Below are 18,564 nucleotides of genomic sequence, written 5' to 3'. Positions count from 1 at the left end.
AGGGAGAAAGGCATGATGGGATTAGTGCAGGACTAATAGCAATGCCACAGCTGTGGTTGTTGGGAACCAGGGGATGAGTGTTTGCCAGGAACACTCAGAATTCTTGCCCACTGCAAATTCACAGTCAGTTGGGGAAGACCCATGTACAATGACAGAACAGTGCGCTTCAGATTACCTTCGGAATTCAGACTGTGGAAGCCTATTGAAAAGGCACCCAACTCAGTCAGGGAGGGCCAAGGAAAACTTTGGGGAGGGGGAAAAAGAGGAGAGGGCATGGGAGGGGAGAGGCAAATGAGAGGGAAAGAGTTAAAGGGGAGGGGAAGGGGAGAGAGAGTGGAAATGGCATTTCATAAAACTATTGCCATCACCAGAAAACAATTGAGATGCTTCTCTTACAGCAATGAGTCTTCGTACTACACTTGATCTTAGCCAAAAACCAAGAAGCAATGCAATGAGTCTTGGTATAAATGGACCATAAGTTAAGCAAGTTGTGCAATATTTTATACTCACATTATGTGAATAGTCTTTGATCTTGCTAGAATGAAATGTATTGCTTTTGGCTAGAGAACTTTGCAAAATTTACAAAGCAACGGGTGATAATAATATTATCCTTAATGTAAGTTGTAAAATTCTAAACAAATATAAGTTAGAAAATTTCTGAGGGTAAAATATCAGAAACATTTCAAAGTTAGCAGTCTAATACATTTCTATTTCTCAGTTACCTAAAATTACCTCCAGTTATTTTTGGTGATGGGTACAGAGAAAATATTAAACTGGTGGAAGTTTTCCCGACTATCTAAATTAGTCAGATACCTTTCATGTCAGCATTTGTGGAGTGCTTCAGTGCCTCTCCTAGAATCCGCAAAACAACTTGAAAGATGATAATTTCCATTTTACAGACAAGCGATTAAATGCTCAGAAAGATCCAATAACTTGCCAGTGTTTCACAGCTAGTGAACAGCTAACGCAAATTCACAATTGTCTGTTAAAGCAACTGCCTCTTCCCTGTAAAAAATAGACATAGGCCAAAACGAAGCCACTTTTGCAACACATGTCTCCAAATCAAAACTAAATAACTAGATTTCACTCTCTCAGGAGTGAAAATGTAAACCAATCAGTCTGGAATTTCCTGATCAACATTAGTGAGGTAATCTACCTGATAAGACCCCCAGCCTTTCCCTCAGGAAGGTGTCCTAGCCTAAAGTAACCCATTCATTCTTGTACAGGTCATTGGAATGCCCTTCTAGTTGCTAAAATGAGATGCTGCCCGATTCGTGAATCACTTAATAAAGCCAATTAGGTCTTCAAAGTTAGTCAGTGAAATTTTGTTCTTTTTTTTAAATCTTTATTGTTGAAAGTATTACATATGTCCCCTTTTTCCCCCCATTAATCTCTTCTAGTCCGCCTCCACCCTCCTCCCCAGGCCTTCACCACCTTATTGCCTGTGTCCATGGGTTATGCATACAGGCATACAAGTTCTTTAGTTGATCACTTCCCACCCACCCACCCTCCCCTGCCTTCCCTCTGAGATTCCACAGTCTGTTCCATGCTTCTCTGTCTCTGGATCTATTCTGTTCAACAGTTTATTTTGTTCATTAGATTCCACATATGAGTGAGATCATGTGATACTTGTCTTTCTCAGACTGGCTTATGAAATTATGTTCTTCAAAGTCCTTTACACACCAGATACAGTTACATTTTCAAGAGATTTTATTTTATTTTTTGAATATGTTTTTATTGATTTCAGAGAGGAAGAGAGAGAGAGAGAGAGAGAGAGAGAGAGAGAGAGAGAGAGAGAAACATCGATGTGAGAGACACTCTACAGGCCCTGACCTTGGATCCAACCCCCAACCTGGGAATGTGCCCTGACAGGGAATCAAACTGGCAACCCTTCAGTGCACAAGACGACACTCAACTAACTGAGCCACACCAGCCAGGGCTACATTTCCAAGAGCTTTAGGAAAAACATTTTATTGTTGAAAGTATTACATGTGTCCCCTTTATTCCCCCTGCCTCCTTCCAAGAGCTTTTTTAAAAAAAAAAAAAAATAGGTTTATTTGTACACACACCAATGAAGGAAAGCAGTCTTCTGTCAAATGGAGAAGATCAAGATTCTTAAGTGGCTGATTTTGGGACCTACTACAGTGGGAAGAGTTGCTTTGTTGCCTTCAAATGTCTATTTACCTAACATATCAGCAGGTTTTTAAAATGGGTCTTCCTCCTCCCGGGCCTGATTTTCTAATCCTTACGATATCCTAGCTGGAACTACAGGTGGTTTGTGTTATCCTTCTGCTCATCCAGGTACTTTCCCATGAAGCATAAGACATCATATTCATTGTTGGCAGAAGCGTGGTCTCAGGTCTAGCAGGAACCTGGTTAACTGGTTCTCCAATTCCAGGGCAGACTCTAGAGCTTGTATGCCAGTGTACCAGTTATCTATCTTAGGCCTCTTAAACATTGGAAGGCAGATTTTACTCTCACATCTTCTTAGATATTTTAGAAATCCCTTTCCATTTTCCCTTTTCACCTCAACTTGGTCTTCAAGAATGTGGCAAAAAGAGGTTGTACTGTCTTCAGTGGAATTATAGGCCATGTCTATATATAAATGAAGTTATAGGATATATATATATATATGTGTGTGTGTGTGTGTGTGTGTGTGTGTGTGTGTGTGTGTATACATATATATATATAATATGCAAATAGACTGAACAATGGAACAACCAAACAACCGATCACTATGATGTACGCTGAACACCGGGGCGCATGCGAAACATAGCAAGCATTGGCCATGGCAGGATGGTGGACCAGGTGAGCAGGGGCACCAGACCAAGGCAGGGTGCCAATTGCTGTCATCGCGATTAGCCTCTGGTGGTTACTAAAACTTCTTTGCTCCTGCATGCCATGATCCTGCCCGGCACTCGCACCTGCTGCCAGTGCCAGCCCCACTCGCCCCTCAAGGCTTCTCCACCTCCCCCTGCTCCTGAGGGGCAATCAGGGCCTGCAGCCGCCTCTCGCACCCGCTGCTGGTGCCGGCCCCAATCGCCAGCAGACAGGGGACCAGGGGCCGTGGCGGGAGGGGCCGGGTGGGAGCACGGAGGGAGGATGGGCCAAGACCTGCCCCTGTGCTTACCGCAGCCTCGCAGCCCACAGTTCCTTTCAAGGTGCACAAATTTTTGCACTGGGCTCCTAGTAGGTAAATAAGCATCACTAAGGTGCAGCTTATAAGATGCCACGTGATTAATAGCAACATTCCACACTTCAGAGAGCAGGTGCTCGCTGCCATTTCAGCTTTAGAGAAAACCAGGCATAAACAGGGCTCCCAAGAGCTTTGAATTGCAAAAAGTTATCTGTGTGATGCACACTAGTCAGTAATCCACTTACCTCTTCCAGTAGTTGTAAAGACTCAGTTTCAAGGAAGAAGCTTTTTACATGGTTGTTGATACATAAAGCAGAATAAAGTACAATAGAGAGGAATCTCCTCAAGAAGTTTGCAGATTACAGGCTAGTTTAACATGGAGAACCCTGGTTGTGCTCAGTAGAAGAAATATATTGGAGGCAGGCTGGCAAGGTAGCCAGCCAGAAAACTAAAATGGGAACACTCATTACCACACCATAACTAGTGAGGTGGTGTTGAAAATAGGCTTAGTCTACAAGCATCCTCATTTCAAAAAATAAATAAATAAAAAGGCATCTGTTTCCCATAAGGATGAGCTACTATTCAAATGTAGAACATTTACTCATCTTAAAATAAATCTGTGAGAACGTGTTTTACAAACACAAAAAGGCTCAATCAGAGTTGTTGATGCAAGCACCCAAACCTGTAGAAAATTGTCTGGAGCATTTAAGAAATTGATGACATATGCCAGGAAGCAAGATTTCAAATGCTCTGGGGAATAATCATTTTGCAATTTCTTTTTTGCATGTGAAATTAAGGCGCAGAGGTAAGGAAGCTGGGAGAAAGCAAGGTGGTGATTAGATTACAGGAGAGTCAAGATTATGTGCTCTCTTGAGGAGGGATCCACACGGTGGTTCACTCATTACAAGGGGTCTGAAAAGAGGCATTTCAAAGTTATGTTAACCTAGATCAGTGGTTCTCAATGCCGCGACCCTTTAATACAGTTCCTCATGTAGTGGTGACCCCCAACCATAAAATTATTTTCGTTGCTACTTCATAACTGTAATTTTGCTACTGTTATGAATCGTAATGTAAATATCTGATATGCAGGATGTATTTTCATTGTTACAAATTGAACATAATTAAAGCACGGTGATTAATCACAAAAACAATATGTAATTATATATGTGTTTTCTGATGGTCTTAGGCGACCCCTGTGAAAGGGTTGTTCGACCCCCAAAGGGGTCGCGACCCACAGGTTGAGAACCGCTGACCTAGATGCACAGAAACAATGGACAGGGCTTGCTTATGGCAAAGATATGCCTTTTACTAAACAGTTATATGACTGGGGCGTGACTACCCACCATGACTTGCCTAGTTCGATATTTATAATTTATTACAGCACCTCTTTTTTGTCGAGAGGGGTGCTTGGAGACAACAGTATATCAATCTACAAAATTCAGATAAAAAATTGGAGAGTCCTGCCCTAGCCGGTTTGGCTCAGTAGATACAGCATCAGCTCACCCACTGAAGGGTCCCAGGTTCAATTCCAGCCAAGGGCATGTACCTTGGTTGCAGGCTCAAGCCAGTCCCAAGCCTGATCAGGGCACGTGCAGGAGGCAACCAATCGATGCGTCTCTCTCACATTGATCTTTCTCTCTGTCTCTCCCCCTCCCTTCCACTCACTCTAAAAAGCAATGGAAAAATGTCCTTGGGTGAGGATTAACAACAACAAAATTGGAGAGCCCTAATGCATATCAAATTTACCCCAGGGTTTTGAGAAACGCAGTTTTAAAACCTAAATCAATTAAAAATTATTTATTAGTGTTGACAACACCCAAACTATAAAAGAATCATAAAATAATTTGAGTCAAATTTTGAAATCATGCCCTAAAGCAAGATCTCAACAGATTGAGAAAATGATCCAGAGAATGGCAGTTTTGCAGTTCATTTTATACATTTAGAATAGAAAGAGAAAATGTAAGGAAAGTTCATAGAATTCACTGTTCCCCGCCAATGTTGTTCAGTGGTAGAGCGTCAACCTATGAACCAGGAGGTCATGGTTCAATTCTTGGTCAGAGCACATGCCCCATTTGCTGGCTCTATCCCCTGTGTGGGGAATGCAGGAGGCAGCCAATCAATGATTCTTTTATCATTGATATTTATATCTCTCTCTTCCTCTCCCTTTCTCTCTGAAATCAATAAAAATATATTTTTAAGAAATTCAAAAAATAATAATTAAAAAATAAATAAATACATAATAAAAATTAATAAACATTTTTAAAGCCCTGGCTGGTTTGCTCAGTGGATAAAGGGTCAGCCTGCAAACTGAAGGGTCCCAGGTTTGATTCTGGTCAAGGGCACGTGCCCGGGGTGCAGGCCCTATCCCCAGTGGAGGGTATGCAGGAGGCAGCCAATCAATGATTCTCTCTCACCATTGGTGTTTCTATCTCTCTCTCCCTCTCCCTTCCTCTCTGAAATTAATAGAAAATATTTTTTTTAAAAAAAAAGAAAGAAAATCAGTGTGGTTGATTAGGAAGTGGGAAAAGATAAAGCAGGGGAAATCCCTAGGATTGAATATAAAGGAAAATGGAGAGACACCTACTTTTACATTGGCGCGTACAGGGCGGGTAACATTTCACAACTACAGCAGGTAGAGGTGGTGTGCGGCCACACGGTAACAAGGAGGAGGTGTGGTGCGTGTGCTCTGTGAGGGTGGCTATGACTCCCAAGGGTCTGGAAAAGATGGCGCTGCCATTTCAAGGTATGTTACCAGAGGCTGGAGAACAACGGATGGGGCTCGCTTAAGGTAAAGATTAACCTTTTGCTAAGAAAGCTATAGGCCTGGGATGTGACTACCCACCAGGACCTGCCCAGTTAGGAATTTATGATCAGACCATCTGTGTGGTTACTTTCCGTCAGTGAGCTTTACAGCTTTACTGGCCTGCCCTGAGCTTGTCAGTTCCGCTACGTAGCTTTTTTTTTTATTCACGTCTGCACTCTATTGCATAGCTGGCATTTCCAGTATCTAAACAATCCCCTCTATGGGGGCATTTGGTTAGGTTCTATTTTTCTTCGGTGTAAATAATGCTATAATTAATACCCTTGTACATACATTTTGGCATATTTCTTTGTTTCCTTAGAATAAAGTCCTAGAAATGCTGGGTCGAAACAGACACATTATTGAAGCTTTTTTTCTTTTATTTTTTTTTGGTATCTATTGCAAAAATACCCTCCAGATATTCACATATCAGAATAATATTTCTAGCTCAATGAAAGGTTCTAGGACTCTTCTCAAAGTGTAACTAAGGAACAGGTTAGGAACAAAATCCTAGGTTTGAGACCAAGCTTTATCATTTGTTGGTTGTGTGGTCTTGGGCAAGTTATTTAACCCTCTGTTTGTTTTCTGTTTCCTTAATTATAAATTCGGTTTTCTTATCTATAAATATCAGTACTCACTGATATAGAGTTGCTGTAAGAATCAAATTAATTAACATTTGTAAGGCTTTTAGAACAGGGCCTGGCTCATAGTGAGACTTACATAAGTGTTCACTATTGTTGATATAAGAAAAGTCCAAATCTATAGAGAATTTTTATAAGAATTTATCTGAGTCATATTGATGACATAATGCTGGGAAGCAAGATCTCAAATGTTCCCAGGAATAACAATTTGGGGTGTTTTTTTTTAATCTTTACCTGAGGACATGCTTAAAGAGAAGACAGTTGCCTTTTGTAGGCACCCCGACTGGGGATCGAACCCACAACCCAGGTTTGTGCCCTGACTGGGAATCAAATCGGCAACTTTTTGGTACACAGGATGATGCTCCAACCAACTGAGACACTCCAACCAGACCTAAGAATAACAGTTTTACAGCTTCTTTTATTTTTATTTTTTCAATATGTTTTTATTGATTTCAGAGAGGAAGGGAGAGGGACAGAGAAAGAGAAACATCAATGGTGAGAGAGAATCATTGATCAGCTGCATCCTGCATGCCCCCTACTGGGGATCGAACCCAAAACCAGGCAAGTGCCCTCGACCGGCATCGAACTCGGGACCCTTCAGTCCCCAGGCTGATGCTCTACCCACTGAGCTAAACCGGCTAGGGCACAGCTTCTTTTATACATTTGAAATTAAGGGGGGAACATACACAGAAGTGGGAGAAAGCAAGGTGTGGATTAGATTACATGACAGTTAACAAGATGATGTGCTCTCTTGAGGGTTAATACCCCTTTTCTGGGGTATTACTTCTAGCATTTCAAAGGTGTGTTAACCTAGACGTACAAAAACAATGAACAGGGCTGGCTTTAAACCTTTCACTAAACAAGTTATAAGCCTGGAACGTAACTACCAACCATGACCTACCCCTTAGGTATTTATGACCAGATCACCCTTCGAGGTTACTTTCCATAGAACCCCTTTTTTGTCCACATTATTATAATCATCCCTAGTTCTGGGACTTTGGACTTCAAAAATTTATTTTAAAAAATTATTTTGAAAATCAATATGAGTTTGCCTTTCTTATTTACTTTTCCCAAGTAATAACATTTTTTAAAAACCCAGTTCATAATCATTTCATAGAAAGAAAATATATTTTAATAGCACTAAAATTTAGAGAGAACATAATGTCAGAATAAATGACTTATTGTATTTAGCTTTAAGAGAACTTTTTTACATTATATGTATTTTTCTCATTTTTACATGAAGCAGTGGACATGTTATTTGTTCGTTGTGTCTGAGAACCACTGAACAGCCACATTTTCCAAAACTCTTACATTGCTTTTTCTTTTTTTTACTAATTAGTAAAGATTTTCACTTTTTCTGAAATAATTAATTATAGAATTTGGACAGCAGCTTTTTGAACTATGTGAATAAAAAATATTAGGATCATAAGGTCAACTTACTGTCTTTGCAAGATGCAAATTATAGAGGAAAAAGAAACATTGTTTTATATGGCTCTGGAAGAACATAAAAGTGAAGCTAAAACCCATTTTTTCGCCAGGACACTTGACATTCCTACTTTTATTCTGAGAGATGAGTTCCTATAAAACTGTTGAAATTGTCAGCATAAGAAATGTCCAACCCTATAGAGAATTTGTATAAGTTTATTTGAGCCAAATTGATGATAGTTTGACAGGGAGCAAGATCTCAGATGCTTCAAGGAATGATAGTTTTGCAGTTTCCTCTATACCTTTGGAATTAAGTGGGGGATGTGAGGAAGATTACATGAAGGTGGGAGAAAACAAGGTACAGGATAGTTAACAAGATTGGGGGTGGTCAGGCCTCTGAGGGATCTAAAAAAGAGGCATTTCAAAGGTGTGTAAACTTAAAGGCGCAAAAGCAACAGGCAGGGTTTGCTTAAGGTGAAGATAAACATTTCATAGGCGTGATTACTCACCGTGACCTGCCCAGTTAGGAATTTATAATCATATCACCCTGGGAGGTTACTTTCAATCACTGTACATACCCCATTTTCACACCCCATTTCCGCTTTGTGGAAATAAAATTCCTGAGCACCTAAACACCAAATCACTTGTGGAAGAGCCAGGACTCAAATTACTTCCAAGGGAGATCTGAAAGGAGACACAAATGCTTAGGGGACCTAGTGAACTGCACTTAAGGGCAGAGATATTGACTGATCAACCTGCAATTGTTCCGTCTTCGAAACAACTTGTTTAGGATGAATAATGCTATTTCATTATTTGTTGGCCAGTTTTTTAAGTCATTCACTAGTTATCAGGCACATATTTAACAAATGTCTAATAACGATAACTAGCATTTGATCAGAGCTCGCTAAGTGCCTTGCACAGTGCGCAGCATTATTTCATTGCATCGCTGCCATTCTTTGTGATCAGGGAGTGGACATTACTCTAAGGCCACTTTAAAGATGAGGAAACATTTCCTCCAAGGTCACAGAGCTGAAACCAGAGCAGAAGCCCAGTCCAGCTGACTCCAGATGTCTTACTACAGTACACTACAGGTCAAGGAATCTGCAGGCTACTGGATTCCCAGCGCATTTTTTTTATGACAGTTAATTTATTTGTTCAAGGACTCGTTTTGCAAGCATTACACCAAGTATTGGCTTTGATTCTTTGAGCCCAGATTCACATATTTAGGAAGATAAAAGCAAACTGTGATCCATGTACATGGATGGAAACTAAAGGCTCATGGTTAATCACACCCAGTACATTTTTTGAGGCCCGTCCTTAATTGGCTTGAACCCTGGAGGGATTCTTTTACAAATCCTTTGCACCAGGGTTTTCCCAAAGGCTGATGTGATAAACATTTCCTAAACTCTCTTTAGGCCCTAGTTCCATACCTACTTGGAACAGCTCTAGGACAATTTCGGGGACAAACTTAATTTTTCTTTCATTAGCTGATGGATTTAAGTGTTACTTTTCCCACCTACCTTGGTATTAATAACAAGACTGCGTTCTTGATAGTTTTGGCATAAGTTAATATACTTAGTCCATATAAAAGGCAGTGTGGAAACTGTCCTAGAGTATCCCAAAGGTAACATGCTCAAAACATAAAATGTAAGTATTTACACTAATAAGTCTCATGAATACAATATTCTAAAGCAAAATGATCTTAATAAACAGTTATAAGGCTTTTTTTTTTTTTTTTTGGTCTGAATCATAAAGTCTAGATTGGATGATACTGAATTCCCATGTGCTCATTAGCTCTTGTGTGAGAGAAATTGAAAGGAAAAAGAGTTTTCTTTCTTAGGACCCATTTTTTTTATAGGAATTTGAAATTTTGATTAGACTTGCATTTTAAAATCATTACACATAGTACTTTTGAAATAAAAACATTATAAACACATTATTCCTTTGTCATAGAACAAAATTATGAGATTGTACATTTGTCCAACTGAATAAGATAATGATGATTCTTATTGGATTCAAAGCAAACTAAATTTTGTGCATAACACATTCATGTTAAAATTGGAATGAAATGATGGCTTGGTGGCTGCAGGGGTAGGCGGGTGTCAAAAGGTACAAAGTCCCAGTCATAAGATAAATAAGTCCTGAGGATGTATTATACACTATTATGGTGACAACAGCTAATATTGTATTGTATATTTGAAAGTAGCTAAGAGAATAATCTTAAAAGTTCTCATCACAAGAAAAAAATGTAATTATGTGTGGTGATGGATGTTAACTAACCTTGTTGTAGTAATATTTTTGGATATATATATATATATATATATACACATATATATATATCTCAAATCATTATGTTGTACATATAAAACTAATAATTGTTATATGTCAATTATATCTCAATTTTTTAAAATGGATGGAATGGAATGAAACTTATAACAGGTAGTAATATACTAGGGCATATCAGTCCCGTTGATATTTTCCCAGACTTATCGCAACCCAGCCAAATGCCTGGCACATAACAGACAAAAAATAGTTGTTAAATGAATAAATGAAAAAATGAATTAATGTTTGCATGAATGAACACACTTCTCTGTCATTTATATCTTGCTTAGTCAATTTTTCCCCAAGAAAGACTATTTTCTTTTCCTCTAATCTATCAATATTGTCCTCACTCATAAAACCGCACTAATCTCACAGAACCACTTTTTGATCATTAAAATCTAATATAATGGTATCCAGAGATCTATGTTTAAAAATACATTTTAACTATTTATTTTGTTTGTTGTGGTTCTGGGAAGTAGGTCCGTAATACAAAAATTAAAACAGTCAATTAAGCTTAGAGCAAATAGTTCTGACCTCCTATCCTTGGGTTTATAGATGAACTCCATACAAAACATTTTCATTGTCTTTCCCCTAAATCCTTTGAATGTTACTCTACGTCTTATAGTTTCCCCATTTACTCCCACTTGCCAATCTCATGCACTATTCATAAAAGGAAGTAGTAGTAAAGAGTTGCTGCTTTAAAATGAGGGCATACTAAATTTTCCCCAATTCAGTTCACCCAGACATAAACCCCCAAACACTGACAAAAAGACATGAGAAAGTGCAGTGTGATTGAGAACTACATCTTATAACGTTTGTGTGGCAAAGTGCTTTATATCTGTGTTTCCGTGTTTTTTGGAAACACAGCCTTAGAAAATGTGCAATATAATTATGTCTTCCAATTTCAGTAAGGCTTGCTGTGGCAAATGGCTAGAAATAAACCCAAAATGTGATTGAAAGCCAATTTTTTCTGTTTTTAAAAAATGTAACATTCAATCAAATTAGAGGTTGGTTTCAAAAGAAATGTAATTCTTCTTCTTTGAATCTCATAAAACACACACACACACACTTCATGGAGAATACTTAATAAGAACTAACCTCTAAATTTAAGAATCTGTAGAAAATACAATGATGCACCTGAAAATAGTCTTCATTCTCTCCTTTGTGTGAAATTCAATTATATAAAAGCAAACAAATGGAGCAAACAATGAAAATGGCACAAGGGCTTTTTCCCCCCAATTACTATAAACTGCACTCTCTAAAACAAAAGGACCATTGACGTAGCAATTGCATCTAAGGATGTGCATTGTTATCCTGTATTTCTGATATCAGATGCTTTCTCTTGGAGCCTTACACCACTAAACCCAGTCATTAACTCCTTTATTACTCTCTCCTCATAAGTGCAAATTTAACAATAATCTTTCTCTTTTTCCCACTTTATTTTATCTAATCTTGCTCTTGATATTTTTATTTTTAAAATTTTTTTTTAATTTTGATAATACTAAGAAAGATTCAATGAGGTATTTAAATTTTCTGGAAATACTGCATTGAGCCTGCTAAGCATTGTAAAGCAGGAAAAATGAAAAGTATATCATCTCATTGCTTTAATACTAATATATTGTTTTAGAATGTTTTTTAAAAACTACTCTAATATGCACATGCAGCCTTCATAAAATTACCAAAACATATAGCTACCAGATAGATTAATCTTTTAGAAAATTAAAATACTAAAATTCTTCTTTGGATTCCTGTAAATAGCAATCTCTTCTCATATTTAAAAGGTGACTCATGAACAATTAAAATTTGCTACAAAAGACAAAGCAAAGCCCTAACCGGTTTGGCTCAGTGGATAGAGCATCAGCCTGCGGACTGAAGGGTCCCAGGTTCGATTCCCAGCAAGGGAGGCAGCTGATTGATGTTTCTAACTCTCTATCCCTCTCCCTTCCTCTCTGTAAAAAAATCAATAAAATATATATTTTTAAAAAAGATTTGGGAAGCTAAGCTCCTTAAAGATACCCATGCCCCTCTGTCCCTTGGAAATCTTTTTAAAAAAAAAGACAAAGCAAAGAAACAAAAAAAACAAACACCCAATTTAACAGATCTCTGAATAACACACGTCCAGGAGAAAGACACCAAAAGAGATTGTCTTACTTTAAAAAGATTAAATTGATAGATAGATAGATGATAGATAGATAGATAGATAGATAGATAGATAGATAGATGTAAGTGAAAAGATTTTAAACTAAAGTGGAACCAGAGAATATGAAATGGAGAATCTCACACATGCACCCTTAGAAGAACAGAACTTCACCCTAGCCAGTTTGGCTCAGTGGATAGAGTGTTGGCCTGTTTACCAAAGGGTCCTGGGTTTGATTCTGGCCAAGGGCATATACCTTGGTTACAGACTCCTCCCTGGCCTGGGATCCTGGTCAAGGCTTGTGCTGGAGGCAACCAATCGATGTGTTTCTCTCACATCAATGTTTCTGTCTTTCTCTCTCCCACTCTCCCTAAAAATCAATGGGAAAATATCCTCAGGTGAGGATTAAAAAAAGAAGAAGAAGAACAGAACTTAAGAACCAAGAAATTGGATTAAAAAATAGTGGTGAAGAAAGTGGAAGCTGCACTGACAGGCTTCCAGGACCAAACTGGAATTACAATTAAAATATAGAAAGCCATCCTGAATAATCAATTAAAGACTAACTGGAGAGAACACTGATAAGCAAGGACAGAAAGTGGAGACCACATAGAGACTAGTAGGAAGGGCAGAAGCACAAAAGGGCTGGCCAGAGATATCTCAGCTGTTGGGGGATTGATGCTGAAAACTCTGGGGTCTAATCCCCAAGCTGCCCCTCCTCCCCCTGACAACAGAGAGCACCAGAACTGAGAAAGGTGCCCATATAACACCTGGCTGTGGAAAGCATCAGGGTTACTGTCTGCTAGGGAGAGATGGCTGGAAAACCAGGCACCCTCTTAAAGGGCCACACACAAAATTTCATGTGCAGCCATTCACCTTGGGCTCCAGCAGAGGGAGGGCAGAGTGGACTAGAGCTGTGTGAGCAGAAGCCAGGGTAGGGGGCTTTGGGATTAGACCTAGGAAGGCAGACACCCTGGTTTCCTATGCTGAGTCATTCCCTCATGCTGAGGAGGACATCTTTATCTGGCGAACCTTTGCTATCCGGGTGGTTTTTATCTGGAAGAAGGCAGTTGCCCCACCCCCTTGTCGCATCCTATAGAGCAGCGGTTCTCAACCTGTGGGTTGCGACCATCAGAAAACACATATAGCATATCAGATAGTTACATTACAATTCATAACAGTAGCAAAATTACAGTTATGAAGTAGCAACGAAAATAATTTTATGGCTGGGGGTCACCACAACATGAGGAACTGTATTAAAGGGTTGCAGCATTAGGAAAGTTGAGAACCACTGCTATAGAGTTTCTGAGATTAATTAAGAGATTGAGAATAATAATCAGCCTACAGGCAAAAGCAATTGCCCAATTCTGGTGGAAAACCTCTCGCCCCACCCTGTGGTTGATAGCCTAAAGATAATCAGACTACAGGCAGAAGCAGGTCTCTGGAGATTTCTCCCATGCCAGATCCAATTCAGAGCCAGGGGCTAGGAAAAACAGTCCTTGGTGCACATCTTGGTCCTTTCCAAAGGCACCCAGCCTGAGCAGAGGGAGCCACAAGCTATGGATTGCTGATAGTTCAAAACAGAGGACTCAGGCCAGTCAGAAACAGAGTCTGATACTGTCCTGCACTAGAGATTGGAAGGCAAAGCAGATCTACCTAATACACAGTCACAAACTTAAACGTGTAGCCAAAATGGGGAGACAAAAAAAAAAAAAAAGCCCCAAAAAAAAGAACAAGAGAATTCTCCAGAAGAAGAGCTAAATGAAATGGAGATAAGAAACTTATTAGATATAGAGTTCAAAATAATGATGGAAAAGATGTTCAACAGTGTGAGAGGATATAGTAACTATGATGAATGACATAGTACTAATAAAGAACACAGTGGAAAAAATACACAGCAGATTAGGGGAAGCCGAGGATCAGATCAATGAATTACAAGACAGGGTAGAGCCCAGCTGGCATGGCTAGGTGGTTGAGCATTGAACTATGAACCAGGAGGTCACGGTTCAATTCCTGGTCAGGATACATACCTGGGTTGCGGGCTAGCGGCAACCAATCGATGATTCTCTCTCATCATTGATGTTTTTATCGCTCTCTCTTCTTCTCTCTGAAATCAATATATATGAAAACAGGGTAGAAAAAAAACACTCAATCAGAGAACCAAAAAGAAAAATAAACAATTAAAAAACAGGGCAGCTTAAGGGTGCCATGGGACAACATGAAACATAACAATATTCACATAATAAGAGTGCCAAAAGGAGAAGAAAGTGACAAGTGATAGAGGACATGTTTGAAGAAATAATGGCAGAAAACTTCCCTAAACTGGTGAAGGAAAAAGTCACACAAGCTCAGGAGGCACAGAGAGTCCCAAGCAAGAAGAACCCAAACAGGCCCATGGCCAGGCACATCGTAATTAAAATGCCGAAAATTAAAGGCAGCAAGAGAAAAGCAATTTGATACCTACAAAGGAGTTCCCATAAGGCTGTCAGCTGACTTATCATCAGAAATCTACAGACCAGAAGGGAATGGCATGAAATATTCAAAGAAATGAAAAGCCAGGATCTGAAACCAAGATTATTATATCCAGCAAGGCTATCCTTTGAAATAGATAGTGAAACTGTTGTAATGTACCCCGCAGATCACACAAGGATGCCTCAAGAATTCTAATTAAAGAGTCACATTTATTGCAAATCTGGAACTATGAGGGGGCATTTCACTCTCCCAGATCTCATAGTGATAAGATGGCCGCAACACCAGATTTATATAGGCAAAAATCACAAAGGTATTGATTACATCCCAGGGTTTGGAATAAGGAACCTGGTTCACAAAAAAAGCTGTTTACAGAAGCAGAATCAGCATGTTATCTAAATTATAGTTTTGGGTCTCTGGATCACTGAATTGACAGAAACACATTATCTAGAGCCCTCGGGTCTGGAATGAGGAACCTGGTCAGACTTAAGCATGTGATCTAAATTACAGTTTTGGGGTCTCTGGAACACTGAGTCAACAGGGACATGTTAACTAGAGCCCTCTGACCTTGGGATAATTGTGCTGTCCTTCCCAGGTAAAGGAAAATGTGCTTTCTAAGACCAGAATGACCACAACCAACAGGATAGTCACATTACAATCAATAGGGTATTTAATCAAATGGGGTGATTTATATAATTCAGAAAATTAAAATAACTTTTCTATTATTTTAGCAAGCAAACAAGTACAGAAACCAAACAGCAGGGTTAAAGTTAAACTATAGTTTCTACCTGAGATGATTGCTACCATACTTCAAAACAAAGAGCTTCCCAGACCAAAAAAAAAAAGGCTAAAGGAGTTTGTTACCACCATACCAGCACTGCAAGAAATGCTAAAAGACTGCTGTAATGAGAAGAAATAGAAAGAGAAAAAAATGAGACTACATAAAAATAAAAAGCTGCACAGCAAAAGAAACCATTAACAAAATGAAAATGGAGCCCACTGTATGAGAAACATATTTGGCAATGATACATCTGATAAAGGGTTAATATCCAAAATATATAAAGAACTCATACAACTTAACAAAAGGAAGACAAATAATCCAACTAAAAAATAGGCAAAGGACCTAAATAGATACTTCTCTAAAAGGGACATACAGAAGGCCAAGAGACATATGAAAAAAATGCTCAAAGTCACTAATCATCTGAGTGATGCAAATTAAAAAAACAATGAGGTATCACATCACACTGATCAGAATGGCTACCATCAACAAGTCAACAAATGACAAGTGCTGGTAAGGATGCAGAGAAAAGGGAACCCTAGTACACTGCTGGTGGGAATGCAGACTGGTGCAGCCATTATGAAAAACAATATGGTGTTTCCTCAAAAAATTAAATATGGAACTCCCATTTGATCCAGTGATCCCACGTCTAGGAATATATCCTAAGAGACCTGAAACACCAATCGGAAAGAATGTATTCAACCCTGTGTTCATTAGCACAATTTACAATAGCTAAGATTTGGAAACAGCACAAGTACCCATCAGTAGATGAGTGGATAAAAGAGCTGTGACACATTTATACCATGGAATACTATGCAGCAGTAAAAAAGAAGGATCTCCTACCCTTTGAGAAAGCATGGAGGGACCCGAAGAGCATTATGCTAAGCAAAATAAGCCAGTCAGAGAAAGGCAAGTATCACATGATCTCACTCATATGTGGAACAAATAAACTGTTGAACATATAGATCCAGAGACATAGAGCATGGAACAGACTTTGAAATCTCTGAGGGAAGGCCTGGGAGGATGGGTGGGTCGGAAGTGATCAACCAAAGAACTTGTGTGCCTATATACATAACACCTGGACACAGACAATAGGGTGGTGAAGGCCTGGGGCAGAGGGCACAGGCAGGTTATAAGGGATCAATGGGAGAAAAAAAGGGGACATATATAATACTTTCAACAATATATATTTAAAAAAGAAAAAAAAACAAAAAACAAGAGATTGATTTCCATTAAATGCCTGATTTACAGAAGACCAAGATTATCTGCTGACTAATGTACATCTGCCAAGAATCCCTTCCATCATCAAGCCAATAAACTCTCCGCTTACCAGGGGTGGGCAAACTTTTTGACTCAAGGGCCACAATGGGTTCTTAAACTGGACCGGAGGGCCGGAACAAAAGCATGGATGGAGTGTTTGTGTGAACTAATATAAATTCAAAATAAACATCATTACATAAAAGGGTACGGTCTCTTTTTTTTTTTAGTTTTATTCATTTCAAATGGGCCGGATCCGGCCCACGGGCTATAGTTTGCCCACGGCTGACTTATACTCTAGCTGGACTTCTCCCTCTTTACATTCTTTGCTCACAAAAACAGCTGAGCCAACCCTCAGTGGACTTGCCTGTAGCTTGCTACAGCATGCATTTCTCGATTCGTAATTACTCTGCTATTACCAAATAAACTCAGTTTCTGGTCATTTGAGCTTGCCTCCATTTACCTCTTTATTTTGGTTGAGAATTATATACTAGTATATGTCACTGGCCAAAACTGCATCATTTGGGCTTGACCTGATAAAGTCTATAAGCTACAAATGACTTACTGCAGATGCCCTGCTTCTCCCAGGTCAACTTAATTGTTTTAATAGAGAACAATCCCTGGAGCCAAAAGACCCTTAAATATCAATGACACGCTGGTAGTGATATTTCAAGCTCTTCTGCCACATTCAAAACAGACACCACCACCACCCACTTTCCCACAGGGCTCAAAACAGTACTGCCTACTTGTGAAAGCTTTGGAGTTCCACCTACATACACCTGAGGCGATGGGACAACTAGATGACAGACCTCACCACCTGTCAGCCCCTCTTTCTGGAGACAGTGTGGTAAGATGGAAAGAACATTGGGCTTTGGAGTGAGACAAACCTGGAATTCAATCCATTTGACAATCTTTAGTCGGGCTAGTTGCTTCATATCTCTCTGAGCTTGAGAGGAAAATAAAACCAGCCTTTACGGTAATAGTGAAGATAAGATAACATATATAGATCTGCAGGCAGAAGGAATCCTCCTGCTTGGGGAAGTAGAGTACATTCCAATGTTTGCAGTGAAAGGAAGTATTTATGAAATCTTTGAAAACTTTTCCTTAGGCAAGCCCTGAACATCACTGTGAAGAATGGGAATTGTTTTGTTCGGGCATTCTTTTATCATGTTTACTGAGCTTCATATCTAGGCCAGCAAGGAGGGAGACTCCTATGTAATTAACTTTAGCTATAAGGTACAGTGCTATTGCTCTGATGAAAGAATTAAGGGAGGGTTGGAGATAACAGTTAGCAAGGTCCCCAAAACAAGAGGGGTAATTTCAGATTGAGTCATATGGTAACTCAGGATCTAGTAGGACATTGCAGGAGAGTTTCAGGTGCATACGAATGGTTCGTACCAATCTCTCTAGAAATATGTAGTGGGGCCCAAAAAGACCTTTTAGTTAAACTTAATTAAGCTCCTCAATTCTACAAATAAGGAACTGAGGTATTTCAAGTTCAATGAGCTTCAAATAAAACACCATGCCCTAACTGGTTTGGCTCAGTGGATAGAGTGTCGGCCTGCGGACTAAAGGGTCCCAGGTTTGATTCCAGTCAAGGGC

General features: G+C 39.3%; 1 pseudogene; it reads right to left on the bottom strand.

Moving 5' to 3' along the window:
• Positions 1–2,176: 2,176 nt before the first annotated feature.
• On the bottom strand, positions 2,177–8,585 carry LOC118650578 (annotated as a pseudogene).
• Between the last annotated feature and the right edge of the window lie 9,979 nt (positions 8,586–18,564).

This window comes from Myotis myotis, unplaced genomic scaffold, assembly GCF_014108235.1.
Source record: "Myotis myotis isolate mMyoMyo1 unplaced genomic scaffold, mMyoMyo1.p scaffold_m19_p_3, whole genome shotgun sequence".
Taxonomy (NCBI): domain Eukaryota; kingdom Metazoa; phylum Chordata; class Mammalia; order Chiroptera; family Vespertilionidae; genus Myotis; species Myotis myotis.
Note: the sequence above shows the minus strand (reverse complement) of the source record. Positions and strands in the feature narration are given on the sequence as shown.